Source organism: Octodon degus, unplaced genomic scaffold (genome assembly GCF_000260255.1).
Source record: "Octodon degus isolate 3935 unplaced genomic scaffold, OctDeg1.0 scaffold00029, whole genome shotgun sequence".
Classification (NCBI taxonomy): domain Eukaryota; kingdom Metazoa; phylum Chordata; class Mammalia; order Rodentia; family Octodontidae; genus Octodon; species Octodon degus.
This window is the reverse complement of record NW_004524605.1, coordinates 11,876,064-11,899,598: the sequence shown is the minus strand read 5'-3', so window position 1 is coordinate 11,899,598 and position 23,535 is coordinate 11,876,064. Positions and strand designations below refer to the sequence as shown.

The following is a 23,535-nucleotide window of genomic DNA, read 5'->3' as shown; positions in this document are numbered from 1 at the left end:
ATAGGCTGTATATCAACATGATAGAAGCCGTCTATGAGAAACCAATAGCCAACATCATACTAATTGAGCAAAGACTGAAGGTCTTCACTTTAAAAACAGAAACAAGATAAAGATATCCACTGTCTCCATTCCTATTCAATATAGTTCTGAAAATGTTAGCCAGAGCAATTAGACAAGAGAGAGAAATAAAGGGAATAAGGGTTAGAAAAAATACGTGAAATTATCATTATTTGCAAATGCAAAGATACACTACATAGAGGACCCCAAAAACTCTACAAGAGTCTTGTAGATTTAATCACCAAATTCAGCAATAGCAGGATTCAAAATCAACACCCAATAGTCAGTAGTATCTTGTACCCAAAAAATAGACACAGTGAGAGAGAAATTGAGTAAACCATGCCTTTCACAATAACATCCAAAAGAAAGAAAAAGAAAGAAAGAAAGAAAGAAAGAAAGAAAGAAAGAAAGAAAGAAAGAAAGAAAGAGAAACACAGACAGACAGACAGACAGACAGACAGACAGACAGACAGACAGACTGGCCGGGGATATGGCTCAGTAGAATAAGTGCTTCCCTGGGAAGCACAAGGGCCTGAGTTCAATCCTCAGTTCTGCCAAAAAAAGAAAAAAGAAAGATAGAAAGATAGATAGATAGAAAGAAAGCAAGAAAGAAGAAAAGAAAAGAAAAGAAAAGAAAAGAAAAGAAAAGAAAAGAAGAAAGCAAGCCAGCTAGCCAGGTAGACTGACTTAAGAATCAATCCCACAAAGAACACAAAAGATTTATACAGTGAAAATTATGATACTCTGAAAAAGAGATTGAAGAGGATTTGAGAAAATGGGAAGATATTCCATCTGCCTGCATTGGAAGAACCAGCATTTTTAAAATGGACATACTCCTAAAATTGTTATTCAGATTCAATGCAATCCTGATTAAAATTCCACTAGCATACTTCACAAAGCTAAAGAAAACTTTCCTCAGACTCATTTGGAACCAGAAGAGTCCCAGAATATCAAAAGCAATCTTGGGAAACAAAGGAAAGGCAGGAAGCAAAATAATCCCTGACCTGAAAATATTCTATAAAGCTACTGTTAAAATTTTTATGATACTGGCATATAGACAAACTTGAGGATCAATGAGACAAATTAGAAGTTGCATACATGCAACTGCAAACACACTCAGTCACATTATCTTTGATAAAGGGGCCAAAAATCCTCAATGGAAGAAGATAGCCTCCTTAATAAATGGTGTTGGAAAAACTGGCTTTTCACTTGCCAAAGGCTAAAACTAGACCCATGCCTATCACCATGTACAAAACAACAGTCAAAATGGATCAAAGATTTAAACGTTAAAACAGAAACACTAAATCTTCTGGAGGAAAATGTACATAGAAATCTTAAAGACATAGGAGTAGGAAGAGAGTTCAAGAACAAAAAACAAACTACATGGGAAATACTTCAAAGAATCAAAAATGAGGGTCTTATCTTTTTGAAAAGTTTCTGCAGTTCAAAGCAAATCTCCAACAGAGTAAAAAGAAAATACATGAATTGGAAAAAAATATTATACCCAACTGTCCTTCTGACAAATATCTAGAACATAAAAAGAATTTAGAAATATCAGAGTACCAAATTCAAAGACCTAATTCAAAAATGGGCATCTGAGATGAATGTACAAATCTTAGAGGGAGAAATACAAATTGCAATTAAATATATGAAAAAATTTTCAACATCATTGGTTATGTGAGAAATGCAAACTAAAACAACACTGAGATTCCATCTCACTCCAGAAAGATGGGCTAACATCAAGAAGCCAGCAAATAATAAACGCTAGAGGAGTTGTGGAAAACAAATAAACAAACAGAAATCCTTCTCCACTGTTGTTGGGAGTGCAGAATGATACAACCACTATGAAGATCAGTGGGGAGAATCTTTCAAAAGCTACGACTGGAGATCCCATTCAATCCAGCTATTCCCCTGCTGGGTATTTCCCCAGAACAACTTAAAATCTCATACCATAGCAAAATATGTGCACTCATGTTTATAGCACCACAATTTGTCATAGTTAAATCCTGGTACCAACCCAGATGCCCAACAATTGAAGAATGGATAGAGAAGATGTGTATTTGTACACAGTGGCATATTATTCAGCTATAAAACAGGATAAATTTCAGTCTTTTGTCAGTAAATGGATACAAATAGAGAATATATTCTTAAGTGAGATAAATCAGACCCACATGTGCAAATATTGTATTGTGTCTTTAGTGTGAGAACCTGAGAGACAAAAATGGAATCTGAAAGGTACAATAGGTACTGGGAAAAAGGAATGAACTTGCTCAAAAGAAAATAGTTGAGAAGAAAGAAAGGAGAGGGAGTGGGGGACAAAGATTTATCTATGTATGTAAGCAAGATGCTTTGGACAACTGTACTGTGCATTTCTGCTTGCCTATGAGAAGGAGCAGACAACACTTAATTTGTTTTGTCCTATTTCAATTGTTTGTGCTTTTTCTATTCTTCATTTATTATACACTTTCTTCTTTTTTAATTCATTTTAAGGAGAAAAAAGATAAAATGGCAAAGAAACAGTTTCAAAACAGGTTAGTAGGATGGTTACAATTAATACACTGTATATTCTTGTCTTTGCAGTATTCAGAGGACAGGATGCAGACATGATAGCTAAATAATATTAATACAATTTTTTTTCTTCTCAATAAACTAAGAGAAAGTAGCTGTATATCTATCCAAACTATCTTGTGTATACATATATATTTTTTTTCTTTCTTTTTTTTCCACAACAAAACCATTCTTTATTTATACTTTTGCAAAGTTAACAACACAGAACACTAGGGTGCCAAGTGACTAATAGCTGACCTTAACCAGACAAGTTTTTTTTTTATCTCAGAACTGAGGTAGCTTGCTTGCTTTAGGCACTGAGGCCTAGTTCCACCTACACACATGTGATCAAAGTCCTAGCTTCCATGGCTCCCAACACATCCCCCTTCTTTGTCTTGTTTTGTCAGAGATCAATGTTCCTTTGCAGTTAAGGATGCTGTATTTGGAGAAATCTTTAAAGGATCTTTTGTTATGTACTGCCAGTCCAAGATCATAAGTACTTGAATTCATCAAAATAAGACCAAAAATTAGAGAGATAGCTGTGCTACAAGGATAGCCAGTGTTTTAGCGCTAGTCCATCAAGGTCAGTAAGGACTCAGGACATAAGAGAACCTCTGCTGTGACATCCTGTAACTAAGTGGTGTTCCAAATTTACTGATCAAGGAGATTGTGGGCCCACAGAAGAAAGTGACTGACAATGCATAATGTTCCTAAGGAGAGTCATCTAGAGAGAAAAAATTCTCTCAGGCTTTCATAGAGAGCAAATTGGTCAAGCAATGGCCATGACTCATCCAGATGGCTAACACTGAAAAAAGATCTATGAGGTGCTATGCATGGCTCCAGGGTAATCCTGAAGGGATTTGACTTACTCTGTTAGATAGCAAAAGTTACATTTTTAGTTATATAGGTCATGCTTTAACTTGGCCTCAACCAGTTAAAGTGTAACCACTTTACCAGCAGAAAAGTGGAACCATGACATACAAAAAGTAAAACCATATTAATATGCTGAGCTGTAAAAGGCTCTAGTCAACAACTTCTGTCAACTGCCAGTTGTGCTGATAGCCCACTTCTTTTTTCTTTCTTCTTCCAATTTTACATGAATATATCTGGTAAAATGAATAACTGGTTCAATGAGAACAGTGTGTATTACAACAAATACTGTGAAATTTATATTTGCTTAAGTGAAATTTTGTATTGCCTGCAATACTTTGTTTTAATACTATTTTGTACTCTCTTAAAGTATAAATAAAATTTTAAAAAATCAAATACAACTTTTGCATGGTCTGGTTTATAGAGAGACTTCTATCTTTTAGCAACATAGATTTTAAAAACATAGATACTAAGCAGCTGTTGCTTAACTTCTCTTCATCAGACAAAACTATTTAGAGTCCTTATGCTAGAGAAAATGTCTAAGTGCTCCTTGAAAAGTAAGACAAAACAAAGTACTTTTAAGCATTGTGTTTGTATATGGTTTGCATGTTGGCTTCGTAAAAGTAGAGAAACAAAGGTTTATGCTAATGAACTTTAAAAAGTGCAAGTGGCACTTTTTAATTGAACTATGGAATAAGAAGACACTTTGTTCCCCAAACTCCTTTATTTCATTCACAGGTATTATTTGGTATTAAGATGAAAAGATTACAAAAGATTTAAGAAAGAGATATGCTTCCATAACTCATCTAAACTGGCAGAAGTTATATGTGAATTCTATTTCCTTTCACATCTGAATGTATCCATATTAAGACACTAGAGTTTCTCTAATTCATGCGTTGGACAACTTGCAAATTGCCACATCAACAGATTTTTATGCAAGATTGAAGTTTTTCCCTTCAAGCTATTCATTTACTGATTTTTCTTCCCCTGTGTTCTCAGCTCTAATTTTCTGCCTCTATTATGAAGACAACCAATAACATTTGAAAGTTAAATCATTAATTCAACACACATGTTGAGAATTAGCTAACACCAGTCTGGTGCACCAGTCTTGCTTTCTAGGGGTGGTGGTGGTAGGGAGTGAAGCAAGGCAGGAACAATTAATAATCTTCCCAATGTTTTTGTTGTGTAATGGAGGAAACACAAAGAACATGAACAAGGTAAGAAAAGACAGCTGTGGGGAGAAGCAGGAAAACCTTCCTCAGATATTCTTGGAGTTCTTTTTGAGACAAAAACTATCCAATGTTGGCAGTCAAGAGCATGAAATGTACCCTCTCAAAGTTAGGTTGTAAACTCTTCACTGCACTTGGATAAGGACAATTCAGCTGTCTCAGAGATGTGAGTGTTTGAGTCTTGCTATTGACAAGTTCTTTAGAGCTCTGGCCTACAGACGTTATTTGTTAAGCTGAAGAAACATAACCTGTACAAGAGATTACTGCAAGATGAGAGGCCTATCACTATACAGGATGAACTCCTTTTGTTCTTTATGAAAATTAATTTTAAAATACCAATGGAGTAAGTTGTATGCTGTTCCTTTAAATATTCTCTAACTCTTCTTTAAGCTGTTATTATTCTAATTAATGTGTGGCATAAAACCACCAGTATCTATTCATTACTTTTTTTATATTCATTAGTTTTCATCTGTGACTCATGTTTTTACTTTCTAAATACTGCATTTTGACAAAGTGTTTAAGAATGAATAGGAGTTCACCACAAAGTCAGGGTAGATAATTCGACACATTGTCTTCTCAAAGGAACACATGTATACAGCAAAAGGTAAACTAATATATTAAAACCTGTGCACTTTTCTGCCTGGGCTTCCTGGAATCAGTGGAACACATTTCACCAGCACCAATCTCAGCTCTCTAATGTCATCTCACAAGCTCCCCTTTTGTGGCTTCTGCTGCCCTCACAATTTCCCCTTTCAGAATATTATATATTACTCTCTGAAGGAAACTTAAGTATGTAGTTTACTGCCTTCTTTTACAAAGTTTATTTTAGTCTTCTGTAGTTATAGATTTAAGACCTGTATCTAAAATGTCTCACTTCATAAACCCCAGCAGAAACCATGTCTCATATTTCTAGGCTTTAAAGAATGTCATGTTTTTTCCCCCTCTTTCTTTTCTCCTTTCCTTTGGAGTAGTTCCTTTTCCTGTCACTGTATCTCTTGTACCAAAGCAACAGTCGGTGCTTATATCATTTGATCAATTTCACATGCCTGTATCTGGTCATCTGAGCAACTACTCTGAAGATAATAACATGCAATATAATAACCATTGTTAATTGCCTATCATCTTGTTTTGAAATTCTGTATCTTTTTTTAAGGTTTTGTGTGTGTGTGTGTGTGTGTGTGTGCGTGCGTGCGTGTGTGTGTGTGTGTGTGTGCAGGGTCTCACTATGCAGCTTGGACTCATAGTAATTCTCCTGATTTTTGCCTCCCTAATGCTGGGATTACAGGCATGCGCCACCACATCTGGACTCCATCACCAGCTCAGTGCACCTGCACCACATCTGGACTCCATCACCAGCTCAGTGCACCTGGGGGCGGGGCCAGTACAGCATGCAGTGCCAGGGATCAAACCCCGGCCCCTGCACTTAACTAAGCCTGTATCGCTGGCCCTTTTCTTTCTTTCTTTTTTAATGTTCTTTAAAATAAAAATAAACAAAGACAGTCACACCACCAACATTCTGTCCCCTTTCTTGTCACCCTCACTGCTGTCATCTGCCAGCTGCCCTTGCCTTCATTGTCAAGGTTTATAATGTTTGGTAAATGCGCTTACATATTTGCTTTATAGGTGATTCATAAGTTGAAAAGGAGATTTGTTATGACCATATCAATTGTTCACTGGAGAAATAAGCTGTGTACTAGGATGACGCTTATCTTCGATACGACCTGATAACCTCTATACCCCAGAATTCAAATGCATCTTTTTTTAACAGCACTCAGAGTCATAGTGCATGTTGTATGGTTCATCTTGAGACCATGACTTCCATCTTAACGTAGACTCTGCTGCTCACCGTGTGGTTGCTGATTATCTTTCTTTTCTCTTCCTTAGGGAAGGCATCCTTTTATTCCCTTCTACATCACATGACTTGGTTCACTGACAAAAATCCATTGGAAGAATTTCACTTTTGTCCTTTTGTGAACTCTCTAATTTTGAACAAATACTTTCTCAACTGCCAAATGACCATCCTTTTAAGAAATAGAAACTCTTGATTTATTTTCCTATTCCTTGGTTCCTTTCAGAATGCTACTTTATATTTTATTCTTTTTTTTTAAATTTTATTTATTTATGTGTGTGTGTGTGTGTGTGTGTGTGTGGCCAGCTCAGCCCACCAGGGGGCGGGGCTGGCTGGCATGTGGTGCTGGGGGATTGAACCGTGGTCCCTGTGCTTTGCTAAGCTTGTTCTAAGTAGGTGCTTTAGACCACTGAGCCATCTTACCAGCCCCTATATTTTATTCTTAATTTACAAAATGATATTAAGAAAGGGTACACAGAAATATTGTGAAAGAATATATGGCAAATCTAGATATCCTGATGGTTTTAAATGCTTTTGTTTCTTCTTCAGCTGGAGTTGGGCTTAGAAACAATTTCTAGGCTCAATACAGTTTTTTGACAGAAAATTTAAGAAACTTTACTTCCACCTCAGCGCTAGCATGGTTCATCAAAATTCTGATGGCATTTTGATAATTTCCTTTAGTTAGGTGTGCTACTTTCCCATCTTACAGAGCTTTTAAGTTTCTTTTTGTTTGAATTTTGAAAATTGAACATGATGCATCAGGGACATCTACTTATGTCCCATTAATGTCACTTGGCTTTTGATGTATAAATTTGATCTACTGTCTCTATTTGACTTGCATAATTTTTTTAAAAAATTTCTTTTATAGATTCCTTGCCTCCTAATTTATCTGATATCCCTGGAGGTCCTAATAACAACATGCACTGACTACTATACTTGTCTCTTTATTTATACTAAATGTTACCTTTATTTATTAGGCCCTGGAGAATCTTTAATGTTTTAGTCCTTTCATTAATTAAAAAAATGTAATAATTCATAAATGGTAGATCTTTTTTTTCTCTAATTGTTCCATTTTCTTCCCATCCAGTTATCACTTCATGGAGAGAACATAGATGGGTTTTACTGTCACCAAGGTTTGTGTTAGGATGGTTTTAAATAAACTCTTCTGTTCCTCATATTGTGTATTTTTGCAATGGTCACACATTTATTCCTAGTACCTCACTGTTTCATGATTGCTTTAGTCTGTGCTGATCTAATAAAATAGCACAGGCCAGAAATTTATAAATATTTCTCAGGGTTCTGAAGACTGCAAGCCAGCAGTCAAGGTGCTCTCAGGCTTGTAGTCAGTTAGGGTTGCTCTCTGGGCTGCCAAGAGGACCCCCACTTGCAGCACACTGTACAGAGGATGGAAGCTCCATCTCCATACAGCAGGAGAACAGAGGACATGAGTGTCCCTTTAGAACTCCAGCTCTTTCCAGGGCTGCTCATCCACTCACTGAAGCTCAGCCTTCCTGACCTAACCATCTACCAAAGGACATACTCCTTAACACGGATGCATTCTTGATTAAGTTCCCTCATAAATCCGGAGGCCACATCATCCCTCAACACACAGCTTTCTCCCCCACAAATGCATGTTCTTCTCATAGTCAAGATACATTTATCCTGTCCTGCTCATCCCAAAATTTTAACTCAACTTGTTTCAGGAGCAATTGAAAAATATGAAGTTCAAGTTCAACATGGATGAGACTCAAGGTCCAATTAATGGGATAGCAAATTGCTCTCTAATTGTACATCCAGAAAAATGAAATGTGGGATTTTAGAATATAATGGAAGCATGTGGAGGGGACAGGCATTCCTATTTTAAAAAATGAGAATGGGTAAGAAGAAAAGGAAAAAAGAATGCAAAGACCTCCAAATGCAAGTAAGATAAACAGCATAAAATACAAAAGCTTGAGAATTATCCCTGATTTTGTGTTAATTCTGTGTTAATTCAGTTCTCTCTTCTCCCATTTTACTAATAGCAGTTAAAAGAATCCACAAAGTACCCCAAATACTTTGCCCTTAGACATCTTCTGCCAAGCATCCGAGTTCACCGCTCCTAAATTTTGCCTTCCACAGGAAGCAGACAAAATTCCACTAACTTATCTTGCTTCAGTTTCCAACCAAGGATTTCTTATTTCCATCTAGCACCTCAGCTAAGGGGCTTTTCCCCTGTGTTTCTCACATTCCATTCATAACTGTTTAGAAAGTTTCTAAGGCAGAAGCTTTCTCTGCATTTCTGCTCTTACTCTGAGCCTGTCATGTTCTGCTCACTGCAATATAGACTTTCTCCAGAATTCACTTCAAAACTGGGCCAGTCAGCGTCAAAGCTGCTTCCACCTTTTCAGATATTTCTTACAATGCCATTTCTCTGTTACTAATTTCTGTCTAAGTGTTTTGTGTTGGTGTAATAAAATATTCTCGCCTGGTTAGGTGATCAGTAGGAAATTATTCTTTACAGTTCTAAACTCTGGGGAGTCCGAGAGACTACTTTGCTTCTGCCCCTGGGGAAGGCATCCGCACTGCATCTTCACATAGAAGAAAGATGAAACAGAGAGAAGCAGTGGAACAGCTCAGCGCTGCCTTCCACCTCCAGCTCTTTTGTAAGAGCTAATCCCATCCGTGAGGGATTAGTTCTAATAAACTGATCCTCTTGCACTTTTCACATCCCTTAATACTGGACAGTAGGGATTAAATTTCAGCAAGCATTTTTGATGGAGTATCATTTAAATCATAGCAATTAGAATTGCTTTTTCATATAAGATGAAAAATTACTGTCCCCATATATAACTAATTTGTTTTGTGCGCCAACAAGAACCTGCTTTAAATTCCCATGTCAGTTTACAACCCCCTTACTAAAATACCACCAGGACAAAGCTATCTAAAGACACATTTAGTAGTGTATTAATTATACAAAAAAAAAAAAGAAAAGAAAAGTAACTGTATAGTTTAAAAAAAAATCTTACATAGTCTTACATTTCAATTTGTTTTTCTTCAAAATGAGTGAGCTGTGTACAGGGGAGTTAAATGCTTTATAAACAAGAAAATAATACTAGAACCAACTTATTCATCATATCCTCTTCTTTATCCTCCTCATCCTCTTCATCTTCTTCCTCTTCTTCCTCTTCTTTTTCTTGCTTTTTTCAGCCTTGACCACTTCCTTTTCTGCTGCATCAGGTTTTCCTTTATGTCCAATCTTACATAACTATATCTTCTAATCTGAGCAACAGATTTGACAATAAAATTGATATGAACTATTGTTAATCATCTATTTTTGGCTTGAAAATCTGTAGCATATGTACTGTTGTATGTTGCCCTGTTTCTGTCTTTGTTTCTGATTTTTGTTCTTGTGTTGCTTTTAGTTTCCAAAATAAAATAAAATTTTAAAAAGTAAAAATAAATTTTTAAATGGAGGACTAAAAGTTCCACTAGGGTTGAAAGGTTGAAGACATGAACAAACTCATTCTTGCCAAACTACAAGAATTAGTTAGATACACATACATCTTTAAAGATGCTTAATAGTTGCAGATTTGGAGACATTTGGAAGAACAAGAGTCCAAAGCCACATTCCCTTCCAGAAGATGCTGTAATAGTGGAGGGCGATTAAGAAGGTGGAGGCAGGAGTACCAGAACAAAAGCCCACCGGAGAAGGATGGCTTTGGAGTAGCCAAATGCTTGGCGAATTTATTTGCTGACATGCTGGGTCTGAAATTAGAAAACTCTAACATTTAGAAATGAACTAAAGATAGGTCACAGTCCTCAATGTAACAGAGCTGTAAGTTTTCTAGGAGAAAACATAGAACACTATCTTTGCGGCTGTGCATTAGGCAAAGCCTTGTGAGTTAGAGCAAAAACAGTACAAACTGGAAAATGAAAATGTGAGTGAACTGGTCGCCATCAAAATTAAAACCGCTTGCATTTTACAAAGGACGATTATTAAAATGAAAAGTCATGCACCCGACTAGGTGGACATATCTGCACTATGTAAATACATGCATGAAACAGAACGTAGCTCGAGCATATCAACAAATGTCCTACAAACCAATAATAAGGAACTCAAGTAAGCTAATAAAAGTCTGAGCAAAAATCTTGGACAGACTTTTTGTGAAAAATATAAAAATGGCTATGAAACAACTAAGTATGTTTGATGTTCTTAGTCATAGGAAAATTCAAATCAAAACAAGTAGAGATTTTTATCTCACTTCCAACAGATTGGTTAAAATTAGCACAGGGAACCACACCAAGTGTTGGCAATTAGAAAGCATCACCAATTCTTCATTGCTTGTGGGCATAAGTGAGACACAGCACCACTAGGAGATTTTAAAAATGAAATTTTATATATATATATCTATATATATATATATAGATATATATAATGATTTAGCAATTTTACCTATTGATATTTATCTCCCACCACAAAAAAATATTAAAAAGTATATCTACACAAAGATTTGTTCATAAATATTTACAAAGCCTGATTCTTGATATTTCTACACTGGAAAACAGCCCAGACATCCATATAAAAAAAGAAGAGATAAAAAAGCTGATGGCGTTTATCTACTGTGCTACATCGAGACCGGGGTAGCAGTTACCAATGCATGCACTTGTCAAGATTCACACTATACACTTAAACTTTCTGGTTTTGCTGTGTGTAAACCACACTTGAGGAAAATGTGTTATCACCATAAATAGGGAACGTTATTTGGGGCTGATTACATAACTTCTGGTATTTATATTAGAGTCATTTTTGCATAAGGGCTATGTTATAGAACCATGTGCATTGGAGACAAAGTGACCTGTGAGAAGTCCCTAGAAGGAAAGACGACCTGTATTTCACAATGTATTCTACAGTCTTTCCTAGCGCAGCAGTCAAAGTGAGCATCATTTAAAGTGGCCACGTTGTGCGCTTGTCATAAGGTATGATGCTAAACACATCTTTAAATAGTCCAATCCTATCTGTCCAGTGAGATGGTCACACCACAAGCACCAGGCTTGAACTGAGAGACGTACTAAAATTAGCAAATTAATGAAGCCCGTTTCATTGTCTGCCTGAAACATGCTCCTGCTGAGTAGAATGACAGATGCTTAAATTATTTTCCTGAATGTTGCCATCAATCATATGTAGTTGAAATAAGTAAAATGTGCACAATGCATAACATTCTGTTGCATGCAGGTGTTTCTACACTGGGGCTCCACTGTGAGCAGGCTGGGGGCCTGGCTTGGGCTCATGAGTGTCGCAGAGCAGGGCCACTTGTTGGTCTTCATCAAGGACAAGCAGGGAACCAGTCTTTATGCCCTTGACTAAGGGTTGAAAGCAAGGACCTTACGTGAAGAAGCTCTATCCCACAGTTTTTATCATCTACTTGGGAGATTCGATCAATGTCTTCAGAAAAAGCCTTCCAGGGTTTTCCTGGGGGTAATGTCTCAAGGTATGTTACTAAGGAGGGATGGAGTAGAAGAATACTTCATACCACAGGTCAACTGTCAGGTAATCCTTTCCTTTTAAGCCTGTCTTCTGCCCACATTTTGTGATATTTTGCATTGAATCTTACAGCCTCAAGTAAAAGCTCATAATTCAATATTTTGAACACAATTAAATGACAAAAAACTTTTTTCTATAACTTGTATTTATAGTGTGTGTCTCCTATAGTAAGAGATTATGTGAAAGTTTTGTCCACCTTTATGTATGCACAATAGCTCCGGAAGGAAAATGAGATTAGAGTCACAGGTTACTTAATATTAGGCTCCAAATTCTCAGTGTATTGCTATAGGAAAGGTTCTTAGATCATTAATCCATTGGTGAGCTTGAACGGACCCAAATAGATCTTTAAATTGTACACAGACTAAGTGCATTTGCAGACTGACATCTGTTGTCTGGGAAGAAAATCTGTGTTTTCATTATAGAAACTAATAGAAGGTAATGTGATGAGAAAAAAAGATACTCAGATGAATGCAATGCACTCCTGCTTCTGAGGAATGGAGCTTTTATTAACTTTATTATGCTTATGACTCAATATTTCATCACTTTTTAATATTTTTTGTTAGACCAATAATAATGACATCCAAGTATATTTTGCATATACGGCAACACCTGTCAGAAAACATAATCAAGAGGTCTAGGTCAGCAAATCCAGACTTCAGTCATCTAACCTACTTTCAAAATGGTCTCAAAGAGGAAAAAGTATTAAAATTGAAAAAAAAAAGTCTTCTGGAGCATTAACATAATTTATACAGAAAGGCAACCTATTGGAATGGTCCCATCAGTGTGGCCTTATGTAGTCAAATGATTGGAAATCCTTCTTGGTTCTAAGACTCACTGATTAAGCCTGGTAGCGGGCTAATGTTCTTCAAAATTCAAATGTAAGAGTCTTAGTCTCTCAAATAAGGAGTTAAAGAAGGAATAAGGTCTCTAACGCATGTACTTGGAAAGCAAAAAGATCCTGGTCTTGGATAAAGTAAATGAAAACTCTGGACAGAAACATCTTACAGTTCCCAGGTGGCAAATACATATTTCCTTCCATACTCATTTTGATGACCATCTGGAATGGTGTGTGGGAAGGATCCTGGCTGGTGTTTGTGGGGCTGAGCTGCCCAATGGGGGGAGGTTGTGGCAGCCTGTGAGCTGGATCTCTGTTAGATCTGGCCTGGTGAGTGGGACGAGGGGTCCAATGACACAAAAGAGCAGGGAGCTATAGGGGAGTGGTGTTGATATGAGGCAATGGGGCAGTAGAGAAAAACGGAGGAGCTCTACAGCGTGCTCAGAAAGGAGCATGGGGGGCCTGCGTGGTGGTGCACGCCTGTAATTACAATGCTCTGGGAGCATGAGGAAGGAGTAGTTCACATCGAAGCCCAGCCTGAGCAATTTAGCAATTAGGAAGTTGCTATCTAAAAAAAGAAAAAGAAAAGATGAGGATGTAGTGCAGTGTGGAGGGCCTAGATTCAGTTCAGTTCAATTCCTATATACACATACATGGGCAGCAACGCAGGGGAGGGCAGTGAAAGGGTGGAAAAGAGTTGAGGTTTTACTTGGCATGAGGCCTAAACCTCTACAAGATTCACAGTGCAGCAGCAACTCTGATTTTGTTATGTTTTAAAGGCCTTGGGTAAAATCCAGCCCAAGTAAACAGACAGACTGCAAAAACATAATGCTCAAGGGGAAAAATGCAAGTCTTTCTCCAGTAACTGTCAAAAGGAGACTATTCCTAAAATGGTAGCTGTTTGAATTAGAAACAAACAAAACAAAGGCAAACATGGGACTGTCCCATTCAAAAGCAGAAGCAAAGATCATTAAAGCAACTGTTCTTCAGCCAAACAGTGCCCCAAACCCTAGGAATACAGTGGGGATGGCTATGTGCGTTTTAAGGGTTCATCCCAGTTGTCACATAAGGAATTTCTTATCTGTCAGGGTTCCTTTAAGAATGTTACCTGCAGTTCCCTTAACATGAAATAGAGATAGTTGGACTGGGGAGATAACTCGGCAGCATAAGAGCCTGCCTGGCAAGTGTGAGGTTCTGAGTTCAGTCCATGGTACTAGAACCACATGCCATGCTGGACCAGAAAACCAGGTGTGGTGGTACACGCCTGTAATCCCTACTCTGGAAAGACTAAAACAGGAGGATCACTATGAGTCCAAATGTGTAGTGAGACCATGTATCAAAAATTAAAAAAAAAATGAAGCATATCATAAGAACCATCATCAAAAGTAGACAATAAGGATAGGGCACTTCTAGATTATATAGATGGAAAAATTAAGCTTCATAAATACAAAATCGTGATGGTATTTCAAGGTCTTGTGATACAGAAGTGCTAAAATTCAGCATGTAGCCTTGTACAGTGTTTATATAAAATTTCTTTAGATCAGTTTGCTTGAAATTTAAAGTCCATGTTTGAATTAATCTTTATAGGCAGTTGTTACACTTTCTCAGAAGGGGTTGTTTGGTCACCATTAATCACAAATTCACTTGAGGTTGAATGAATAATACATGTTAGATCTAGGACATGCTCAGCCTTATTTGATAAAATACCCAATTTACAGATAAGGAAATTTAGACTGAAAGAGTGGCTACATATCACAGAATCATCGCATAGCAAAGCTGGTCCACCTGCCAGCTCCTAATCGGTGTTTAGAATTTGTTAACTGAATAAACAAATCCAGCTGCATAGAGTGCCATTCTAGATCGTCCAACCAAAGTCTTGTTTTATTTTTATGTATTTGGTACAGGGTCTCATGACACAGCTTGGACTTATAGTGATCCTCCTGTTTTCAGCCTCCTCAGTGCTAGGCTTACAGGCATGTGACACCATACCTGGTCTCAGTGGCTGGCTCAGAATGCCCAGAGGCAGGGCTGGTGAGGCATGTGGTACTGGGGATGGAATCCCCAGACGTTTAGGTTTTTATGAGAAAGTATGACCTGGCTCTGGCGATCCTCTCATGTTTGACTCTAAGATATTTATTTTCTAACACAAAATTTCAATACATGATGAACTTTAGAAGAAACTCACTGCGGGCTGAAGAAGCCATAAGAGTTTTGCAGCTTGGCTGGGAGGCTCGGAGACTAGAACAACCATCATTTTCACATTCAAAGAAAATCCCCAAAGCCACGATGATTCATAAAAACACTACCATGTCTACAAAACCAGCATATGAGACCCTTATTGATGAGATGGCTGTATTGATGAGAACCATCTCAACTGGGAAAACACACACACACACCAGGATACGAAGTATCCCTTCTCCAAGTCATCACTTTTATAGCACTCACGATGATGATCAGAAACAAAAACAAAAGTGATACCAAAATATAGCTTGCAATTTCTCTTTCATGCCATGACTGAGAGCGCAGAGAGATTTTGTATTTATACAGTGGGTTGAGAATAAACTATTCAATTTGTCAGTCTAAGAAAGGCACTCACAACTTTCGCAAATTTGCCATTTTTCTAGCTTTTAAATTGTACTCTGAAAACTCAGACTTTAGAAAGCACAGCTAAAATAAAGACAGATGCCAATGTCACATGAAACCTAATATGACAGTAAGGCAAATTGTGCAGTGGCGCACAGTAACTCAGCTTTGCAGTGTCTCTAAGACAATTAACCTTGCTGCTATCTGTTAAACATGCTGAATACTTCCAGGCTCTGTTTCAATCACTCTGGACAGATAAAACCTATCACTTCCATTGAATGACAAGTTTTTCCCAAACATAATTTTCTACATACTAATTAAATGCCTGTTCCCCCCTTCGGCAACTGTGTCCACTTCATTCAGAGGTTCTGGATTCTTATAATGAGACAGATACACTATTCAGCAAACAATGTTTCGTATTGGCTAAAATCAAATGAATGCATTTAGAAAGGGACTAGGAGATGTGACTACATCAGGGAATCATGTAGGTCTGGGGACATCACTATTCCTAGGAACTGTAAAACAGGACCTGAGCATCTAGGAAGGGGTTAGAGAAGCCAGCACACACAGGAACTTTACAAGCACAAGCTCATTTAATCTTCACCTTATGTCAGGTGGGCAAGATGCCCCCCGACGCAGCTGCATGTTACGCAGGCCGAGACTGAGGCTAGGGCAGTTGCAGTGGTTTGTCTTCTGTCCTGCACCCAGAAAGTGGCAGAGCCCAGATTTGAATCTAGTCAGTCTCATTCCAGTGCTCATATTTATTAAATAACACCTCCTCTGCGAATCACCACACTTGCTGAGTATTTCAGACTTTCTGGCGCTACTATTTGGATCATGCCCCGTGGTCACCCAGGACCATCCTGGAGAAGAGGACACATATCAGAAAGTGCTTAAGCAATGACCTAGAGGCAGGAGATAGCTTTAATATTAATGCTTAGTCTTTCCAAAGTTACCAGAAAGATACAGAATGCGCCCAATTAACTGGTCTTATCTGGCCTTCTGGAAGCCTCTGCCAGGTTCCCTCACAGTTGACTAGAAATCAAGATGGCGACACCAGTGCTTATGTAAGATACTGAGGCCACCTGGGGGCAAAGGTACCAGGCTTTGGGTTCAGTTTCTAGCAGTGTGACTTGGGGCAATTGGCAGTACCTTTCTCAGTGCAAGTTTCCTTAGCTGTAAAGCAGGAATAGCAATACTTTCCTCTGAGAGATGTTTCAGAGATGGACGTTCCGTGTTTGAAAAAGCATGTTGGACCACGTGTACAATTAATGGCAGCTTCTCTTTTGAAAGTAAACAGATTTAATGTATTTTAAAATAGAGGTATAATTTATAGACAGTGAAAGCTTTGATAACTTTGTTATTTAATTACTTTTTATGAGTGCTTATCAGAGCACAGAATATTTTCATCATCTCAGAAATTTCCCTGACGCGCATTTCCCGGGCCTTTACCAGCAGCGGCACTGAGCTGACTCCCACCATGGGAGAAGAGTTCCATTCTCTAAGTTCATGTGAATGAAGTCACACAATGGATATGCTTTTTCCCTTTTGGAATCTTTCCTTTCCACATTATCTAATCTCCCTGTTATTGGGACTATATGTTCTTGTTATTTCACTTATACATATGGTACAGTCAACTGCTAATCGCCGTGGGCAGGCTTCTGAGCTACTTTCAGCCTTGAGATTGTACGCCTAAAGCCAATGAGTGGAATTTCTTGTCTGATTAAAAGGACATTGCATATATATATTTTTCCCCACTACAAAATGTTCCTATACTTATATCCGCCTTTTTTGTTTTGTCAGAGATGGGTGTTCCATTGGTCTTAAAGAAGCTGTACTTGGAGAAGTCTTTAAAGGACCTTTTTATACTTGATGCCAGTCCAAAGATTGTAGGCACTTGAATTCAGTAAAATAACCCACTATAGGCCAATAGTCCATAACAGTAGTGAGTTACCAGCACAACTGGCAATTTTCTGAAGTTATTGACTTGATACGTATATACAAGATAGCTAGAATAGATATACAGCTACTTTCTCTTAGTTCAATGAGAAAAAAGGTTTGTACTAATACTGTTCAGACAAGATATCGTGTTTATATCATGTCCTCTCAATAAGTACTACGAAGAAACAATATGCAATGTATTATCGTAACTGTCCTACTAACCTGTTTTGAAACCGTTTCATTGCTATTTTATCTTTTTTCTCATTAAAATGGATAATTTTTTAAAAAAGGACATTGTATACATCTTTATAAGAAAATACTAGGTTGCCTTTCAAGGTGGCTGGATCATTTTAGGGTGTGTCCAGCTATCTATGAGAAGTTAGAGTTGTCCCATATCCTGCTAACCTGCAGCACTACCAGTCCTTTTATCTTTAGTGGTGTATAGTAGCACATCCTTGTAATTTAACTTTTATTTTCTTTCACAAAAAGATGTTCAGAAGCATTTCCCATATTTATTGGACATTTGAGGTTCTGGATTTCTGAACTGACTTTATACATTTAGGTTAAATGGTTAGCTACACATACTGCAAATACTTTCTCTAAGTTTGTAGCTTGTCTTCATTTTCATGTGTCTTTTTTTCTTTTAATAAATAGTTCCTTCCAATTTTCATGAATTTCAACACATTACTTTTCCTCTTAGGGGTTGTGTCTTTTGTGACCTTTCTAAGAAATAGTTTCCTCTTGAAATTACAAATTTATCCTTCCCTTTCTTCAGTATATCTTTTTTTGCGTCATATTTTTCCATTAGTGATCTGCCTCAAATTGATTTTTGTGTTTTTTTTTAATATTAATCTAACGGTGCCACACTATTTCTTGAAGCCGCTTTCCTGTCTCCCTTGAATTGATTTGGTGCACTTTTGGAAAGCCAGTAGACTATATCCATGTACATCCATTTGGGAATTCTCTATTTTGTTTCATGAACTATCATTTATAATGGCATCTAGTTTAATTTTACTGTTACTTAATTTTTTTACTTGTTTGTAGATTTTAAATTCAATGACTAAAGCATCTTTATTTTACCTTATGGTTTTAAATTTTTCCCCTCTTGGGATGTCATATATATGCATATGTGTACAGAGGAAGGGATGTGTGATAGATAAGCATTAAGGCCTGCTGATCATTAAAATGCTTAGATATTGCCTAGTTTTTAGACGTGATACTTTTATAGGCTCCTTTATTTTTTCAGAGGTCAAGGAATAGCTTTAGCATTATTTTGAAAATTTTAGTGAAGTCTATAAATTATGTGGAAAGTTCGTAGACAACGAGATCCCTGGTCCTGCTCTAAGAGGTTCTGATTTCCTAAGTCTGAGGCGGGCCCCAAGAACCTACTAGCTAACTAGGTTTAGATGATATTGCTACTGCCATTGTGTAGACCAGATTTGACCCAGACCAGACTTTAAACAACATTGATTCAAAAGAACAAAATGACTTTTCTATTGCTTATTGTTATGGTTTGTGTCTAGTTGTCTCCCCAAAGCCTCATGTAGTCATGGGCTGGAGACTTCTAGAGTTTGAGGTTAATTCATGATCCAGGCTGAAATTATGGGTCTTAATACTTCTGGGATTAGGGGTGTGAGTGCTACACCCAGCCTGGACAGACAGCCTGAATGCGACTTAAGAGAGGCAGACTTCCTCTCTGTAGCCATTGTTGCCGTTACTGCTCCCGTTTTGTCTCTGCTCTTTGCCACTGCCATGAAAGGCTGCTCTCTGTCATGTGCCACTCTGCCTTGGAGCCAGCTGAGTCGGGACTGACACCTCCAGTAACTGTGAGCTAAATAAACCTTTCCTGCCTTCACTTTGGGTGTCGGGTATTTGTCCCAGCAATCAGAGAAGAGAAACTGAGACACTCAGGCAGAAATTCGAATAGAACTTGAAGTGGTCTTTTCTAAAGTCTAGTCCTGCTTTCATTAGTTTACACTACCTGTCTTCACTTCAAACACACATGGAACCTCAGCGTGCCAGCACCTGGAAGCGAGACAGCGCTGCAGGAGGTGGTGCTGCCAGCGCTGCCTCATTTTCAACTTCCTTCCTGGCCACTGGGCTGTGGTTCGTGAGTGGGGACCCTCACTCCTTCTGAGCACTTCACTGAGTGGGCCCTATGGTAAGCAAGTACCACACAGCAGGCATCCTCCTCCCTGCATATCTGTCGGCCATCGGAGAGTGCTCCATCTTCCCACAGCAGATCTTTGGTCTCTAAAGCATGAACATTTTTAATAGCCAAATCCTTTAAAACCTCTAAGGAGGGTCTGTTTCTATTAGTTGGCATCAGGTGAGTATTCTTGACGCAACACAAACACTATGAATTAGAGATCTCCTCTCTCCAAGCAAAATCTTGGCCATCAGAACCCCAACCTAACTCTCTCAGCTTCTCTAGGACTTCAGGACCTGCAGCAAGGAGCTTGTCAGCTTCCCTGTCCAACTGACCAAGGATTTGTGGCAGAGCAGCTGCGCCACAACCATGCATCTGTTCCACAGCGTGCTTATCCTCACGCAAGGACTCCAAAAAGGGACACGGTGTATGTATGTTTCATTCCCTGATTGTTCAATTACCTGCTTAGCCTTTGATATAATGATAATGGAGAATGAATTCCTAATAAGAATTAATACTTCAACTACTTTAAAGATGCCCTTGGATCCAAGAGAGGAAAATAATGGATCTCCTTTACAAACATAATTCTAAGAAGTCACAAAAAAAAAATCCCTTACACAAAGGCAGAGGGGTTTGTCTGCAGCGCCCCCTCACCTGTTCACCCATCTGTCGGCACCATTTAGAAGTATGTGAGTGTTGCGCCCAGCAGAGCTCAATCGATCATTTCTTCAGGGATATTGGGGGAAAGAAGAAAGTATGTGCTTCTTTCTCAGAGGAAGGCTCATTTGCAACTAGCTGGAAGCATATGCCACACTTATTCCAGCAGGGGCAAATTGGAACTTAAAAGGACAGCAGGCCTGTGGCTATCATGATTTGATCTTGAGGTGCCCTGCACTGCACCCCACACAGATACAGGACCTGCAGGGGCCTCTGGTGCCACCCCCAGGGAGCCAGCCCGACAGCTGGACTGCGTTGATCTCCTAGCCCCCAGAAGCCTTTGGATTATAAGAACCTTTTCTTTGTCTTCCTTTCTTTGTCTTTTTTCCATTTTGAAGAAGATTGAAAGGCCAGTCAATGAGTTATCAATATAATTTCCTAAGATCTCTTACAATTTGCAATGAAGATTCCACGTGGTCCTGAAATTGTTTAAATCTGCAGGAAAAGCAATCCTACTATTCTATACACATGAGCATAGAGACTTAAATTCTAACAGACAAAATGAATCTGAACCCTGAACCTTCCTCCCTTAAAGTTTTTTACATTATCTTCCCTTTAGTTTCCCAGAACAGAAATCCTTATTCACTGTGGTTATTACAAGTTGGACTTACAATACTCTGTAGTGTTTTTTTCCAAAGCTTACAGGACACTATCTGACTCACAATGAACTCTTTCTAAATGGTACTTCTGAATGTTGTCTCTATCCCTTCCCACATCTATCCTTCCCTCACAGCCTTCATTTGTATTCAGCAAAACATATATACACAAACATGTATAACAAGAGAAATGAGATGCAATTGAATAAATTATATATCTACACACCCATTACATATGTGTATACAATCTTTGCTGCTTAACATCTAATGATTATTACCATGATGCTTATCATTGGAACTTAGTGATTTGAGATCTCTGGATGCAGAATCTTTCCCAAAATGGGTATAAATAGAAAAACAAGGACAGCTCCCCTGTCTTTCCAAAGCTTTACCAAAGTGTTCCAAGACCAGAAAATAGTGTAGGAATAAATATTGAAATACAAGGGGCTGGGAAATATTGAAATACAAGGGGCTGGGGAGATGGCTCAGTGGAATAAGCGCTTCCTTCGCAAGCGCAAGGGCCTGAGTTCAATCCCCGGTTCCACCAAAAAAAAAAAAAAAAAAAAAAAAAAAAGAAAAAGAAATACAGGGTACATTTTTTTACTCATCTTTTTGTCTGGTGACTTTCATCATATAGGTTATCTACCCCAATTTGTCTTTCCTTTGTTTCAGAGACACCAGCAGGGACCTCTGGGTATGCTTTCTTTGTCTCACTAACCTCAGACCCCTCTTCATCACAACTTTCTTTCAGTTTCTTCTCTTATACCTTTATCTATTTCATCATAACCCACAAGCAAGTGGCAAAAGAAATGTTCTTCCCTTAAATGGAGGAAGACCCTAAAGAAAGAGGGGTAGGGTACAGTACAGGCCATGAAAATGATTAAACAGCTTCAAATGTACCACATTTTCCTTAAAATGGAGTTGATAAAGTCCTAAATTCATACCTTCAGAATGCTAATCTTCTTCAATCTTGGTTACAGACTTTAGGGCAACATTGGGACTGAGACAGTTCAGTGAGGCCACAGGGACAGATCTCCTCGCTTCCACAGTGGCACCCTTCTCCAGGTCCCCAAGGGTGGCAGTGTCTCCACGTCTACACAATGACAAGAAAAGAGGAGAGGCATAAACAGAAACAAAGTAGCATGACATTACATTACATTAAAGTCCATTTCCTTAACAGAAACAGTGCAGAAAACACATTAAATTCTGATTGACACAAAAAATGCACAAAGCCCAAGTAGATATAGTCTTGAGTGAATCAAAAAATTGTGAATAAAAAAATGTCATAGGATCAAGGCTGGAAGGATATTTTAGGACATGACTAGTTAAGTTTGCTTACTTCACATATTGGGAAACTGAAAATCATGGGACAAAAGTTATTTATCACATGATTTATTTCTTGTGCTATATTTCATGAAATGAAATAAGCAAATCCTTAGTAAACACAAAACAACCTGCTGATTATTGGTCTGTGATAAAGCCAGACAAGGGGACAACTTATCACTCCTCCTTGAAATATTTTTCTCATTTGGCTCCTTGGATAGCAATCCTGCCTGTTAGTACGAGGCACTCCACCCCAGGAGCCTCCAGCCCATATTTTCAGCCTTTCTGTTTCCAACACAAGGGCACCTTGAGGCTCAGTCTTGAACCTCCTCTCTGCACATTCTCTCTCTCCCCTGTGAGCCCTATCCAGTTTGAAAATTTGAGTCCATTTGCACAGTGAAGATGCTGAGATTTGTACTAAGGTCTAGCTAGGCCTGTGAACTCCAGAGTCCCCTTGTAAATTAATCATTCAGTAACGCTCCATGGAATTCTAAATGATATATGAGATGTAACAAGCCCATGCAGAAGATGCAACCAATTCATTACTCCTTCCCCATCACCAATAGCTTCTTTCTGAAACAACAGAAGGACACACTCCTCCTCCTTTTTCTCTTCTTGGTCATTGCAAACTCCATTAACCCTGACTTCAAGCCCAAATTCTCCTGTTCTCTTTCATATACACACAATGTTCTCCAGTTTATCACAAAATTCTGGTGGCCCTGCGTGTAGGAGAGATCCAGGAGCTGTTTATTACCGGCTCCTTGCTGTCACCCTCGTTGAAGGCACTCTACATCTATGCAGGTCTCTCAGGTCCTGAGGAGCATTCTCAATCAGATCTCAAGTAAGAGACTCACACTGTCCTACCTAAAATAGTCCAGCGGCAGGTAGAAGCAAAATGGAGACCGTGGCCTGAAGGTCCTGCCTGACATAGCTCTGGCACCACTGCCCCACCTCTCAGGCTTGTCTCCCTCCTGTCTCCCTCCCCATGCTTGCTGGTGCCCAAACATGCTGCTGCAGCATGCTGAAGGCTTTGAACTTGCCCTGCTCCTTAGCTGGAAGACTGGGCTCTAACATTTCATATTTACTCAAATGTCTCTTTGCAAGAAAGTCTCTTACTGAGATCCAGTAAAAAATTATAAATTTTTACTATTACTCCTTTCACTCTCTGCTTAATCTGTTTAATGGGAAGGAAAATCCGGGATGAGGAAAAGAACAAAAGAAATAAGGAGGGGCTGGTGAGATGGCTCAGTGGTCTAAAGCACCTACTTAGAACAAGCTTAGCAAAGCACAGGGACCGCGGTTCAATCCCCCAGCACCA

At 38.5% G+C, this 23,535-nt stretch overlaps 1 protein-coding gene across 1 annotated transcript in view; it reads right to left on the bottom strand.

Moving 5' to 3' along the window:
- Sgcd (sarcoglycan delta) overlaps window positions 1-21,987 on the bottom strand; it is a 645,238-nt gene extending 623,251 nt beyond the window's left edge. Inside the window, exon 1 of the mRNA XM_023713117.1 lies at window positions 21,839-21,987. The gene's annotated coding sequence lies outside the window, so the exon portion shown is untranslated. The remainder of the gene's footprint in view (window positions 1-21,838) is intronic.
- Window positions 21,988-23,535: the final 1,548 nt, after the last annotated feature.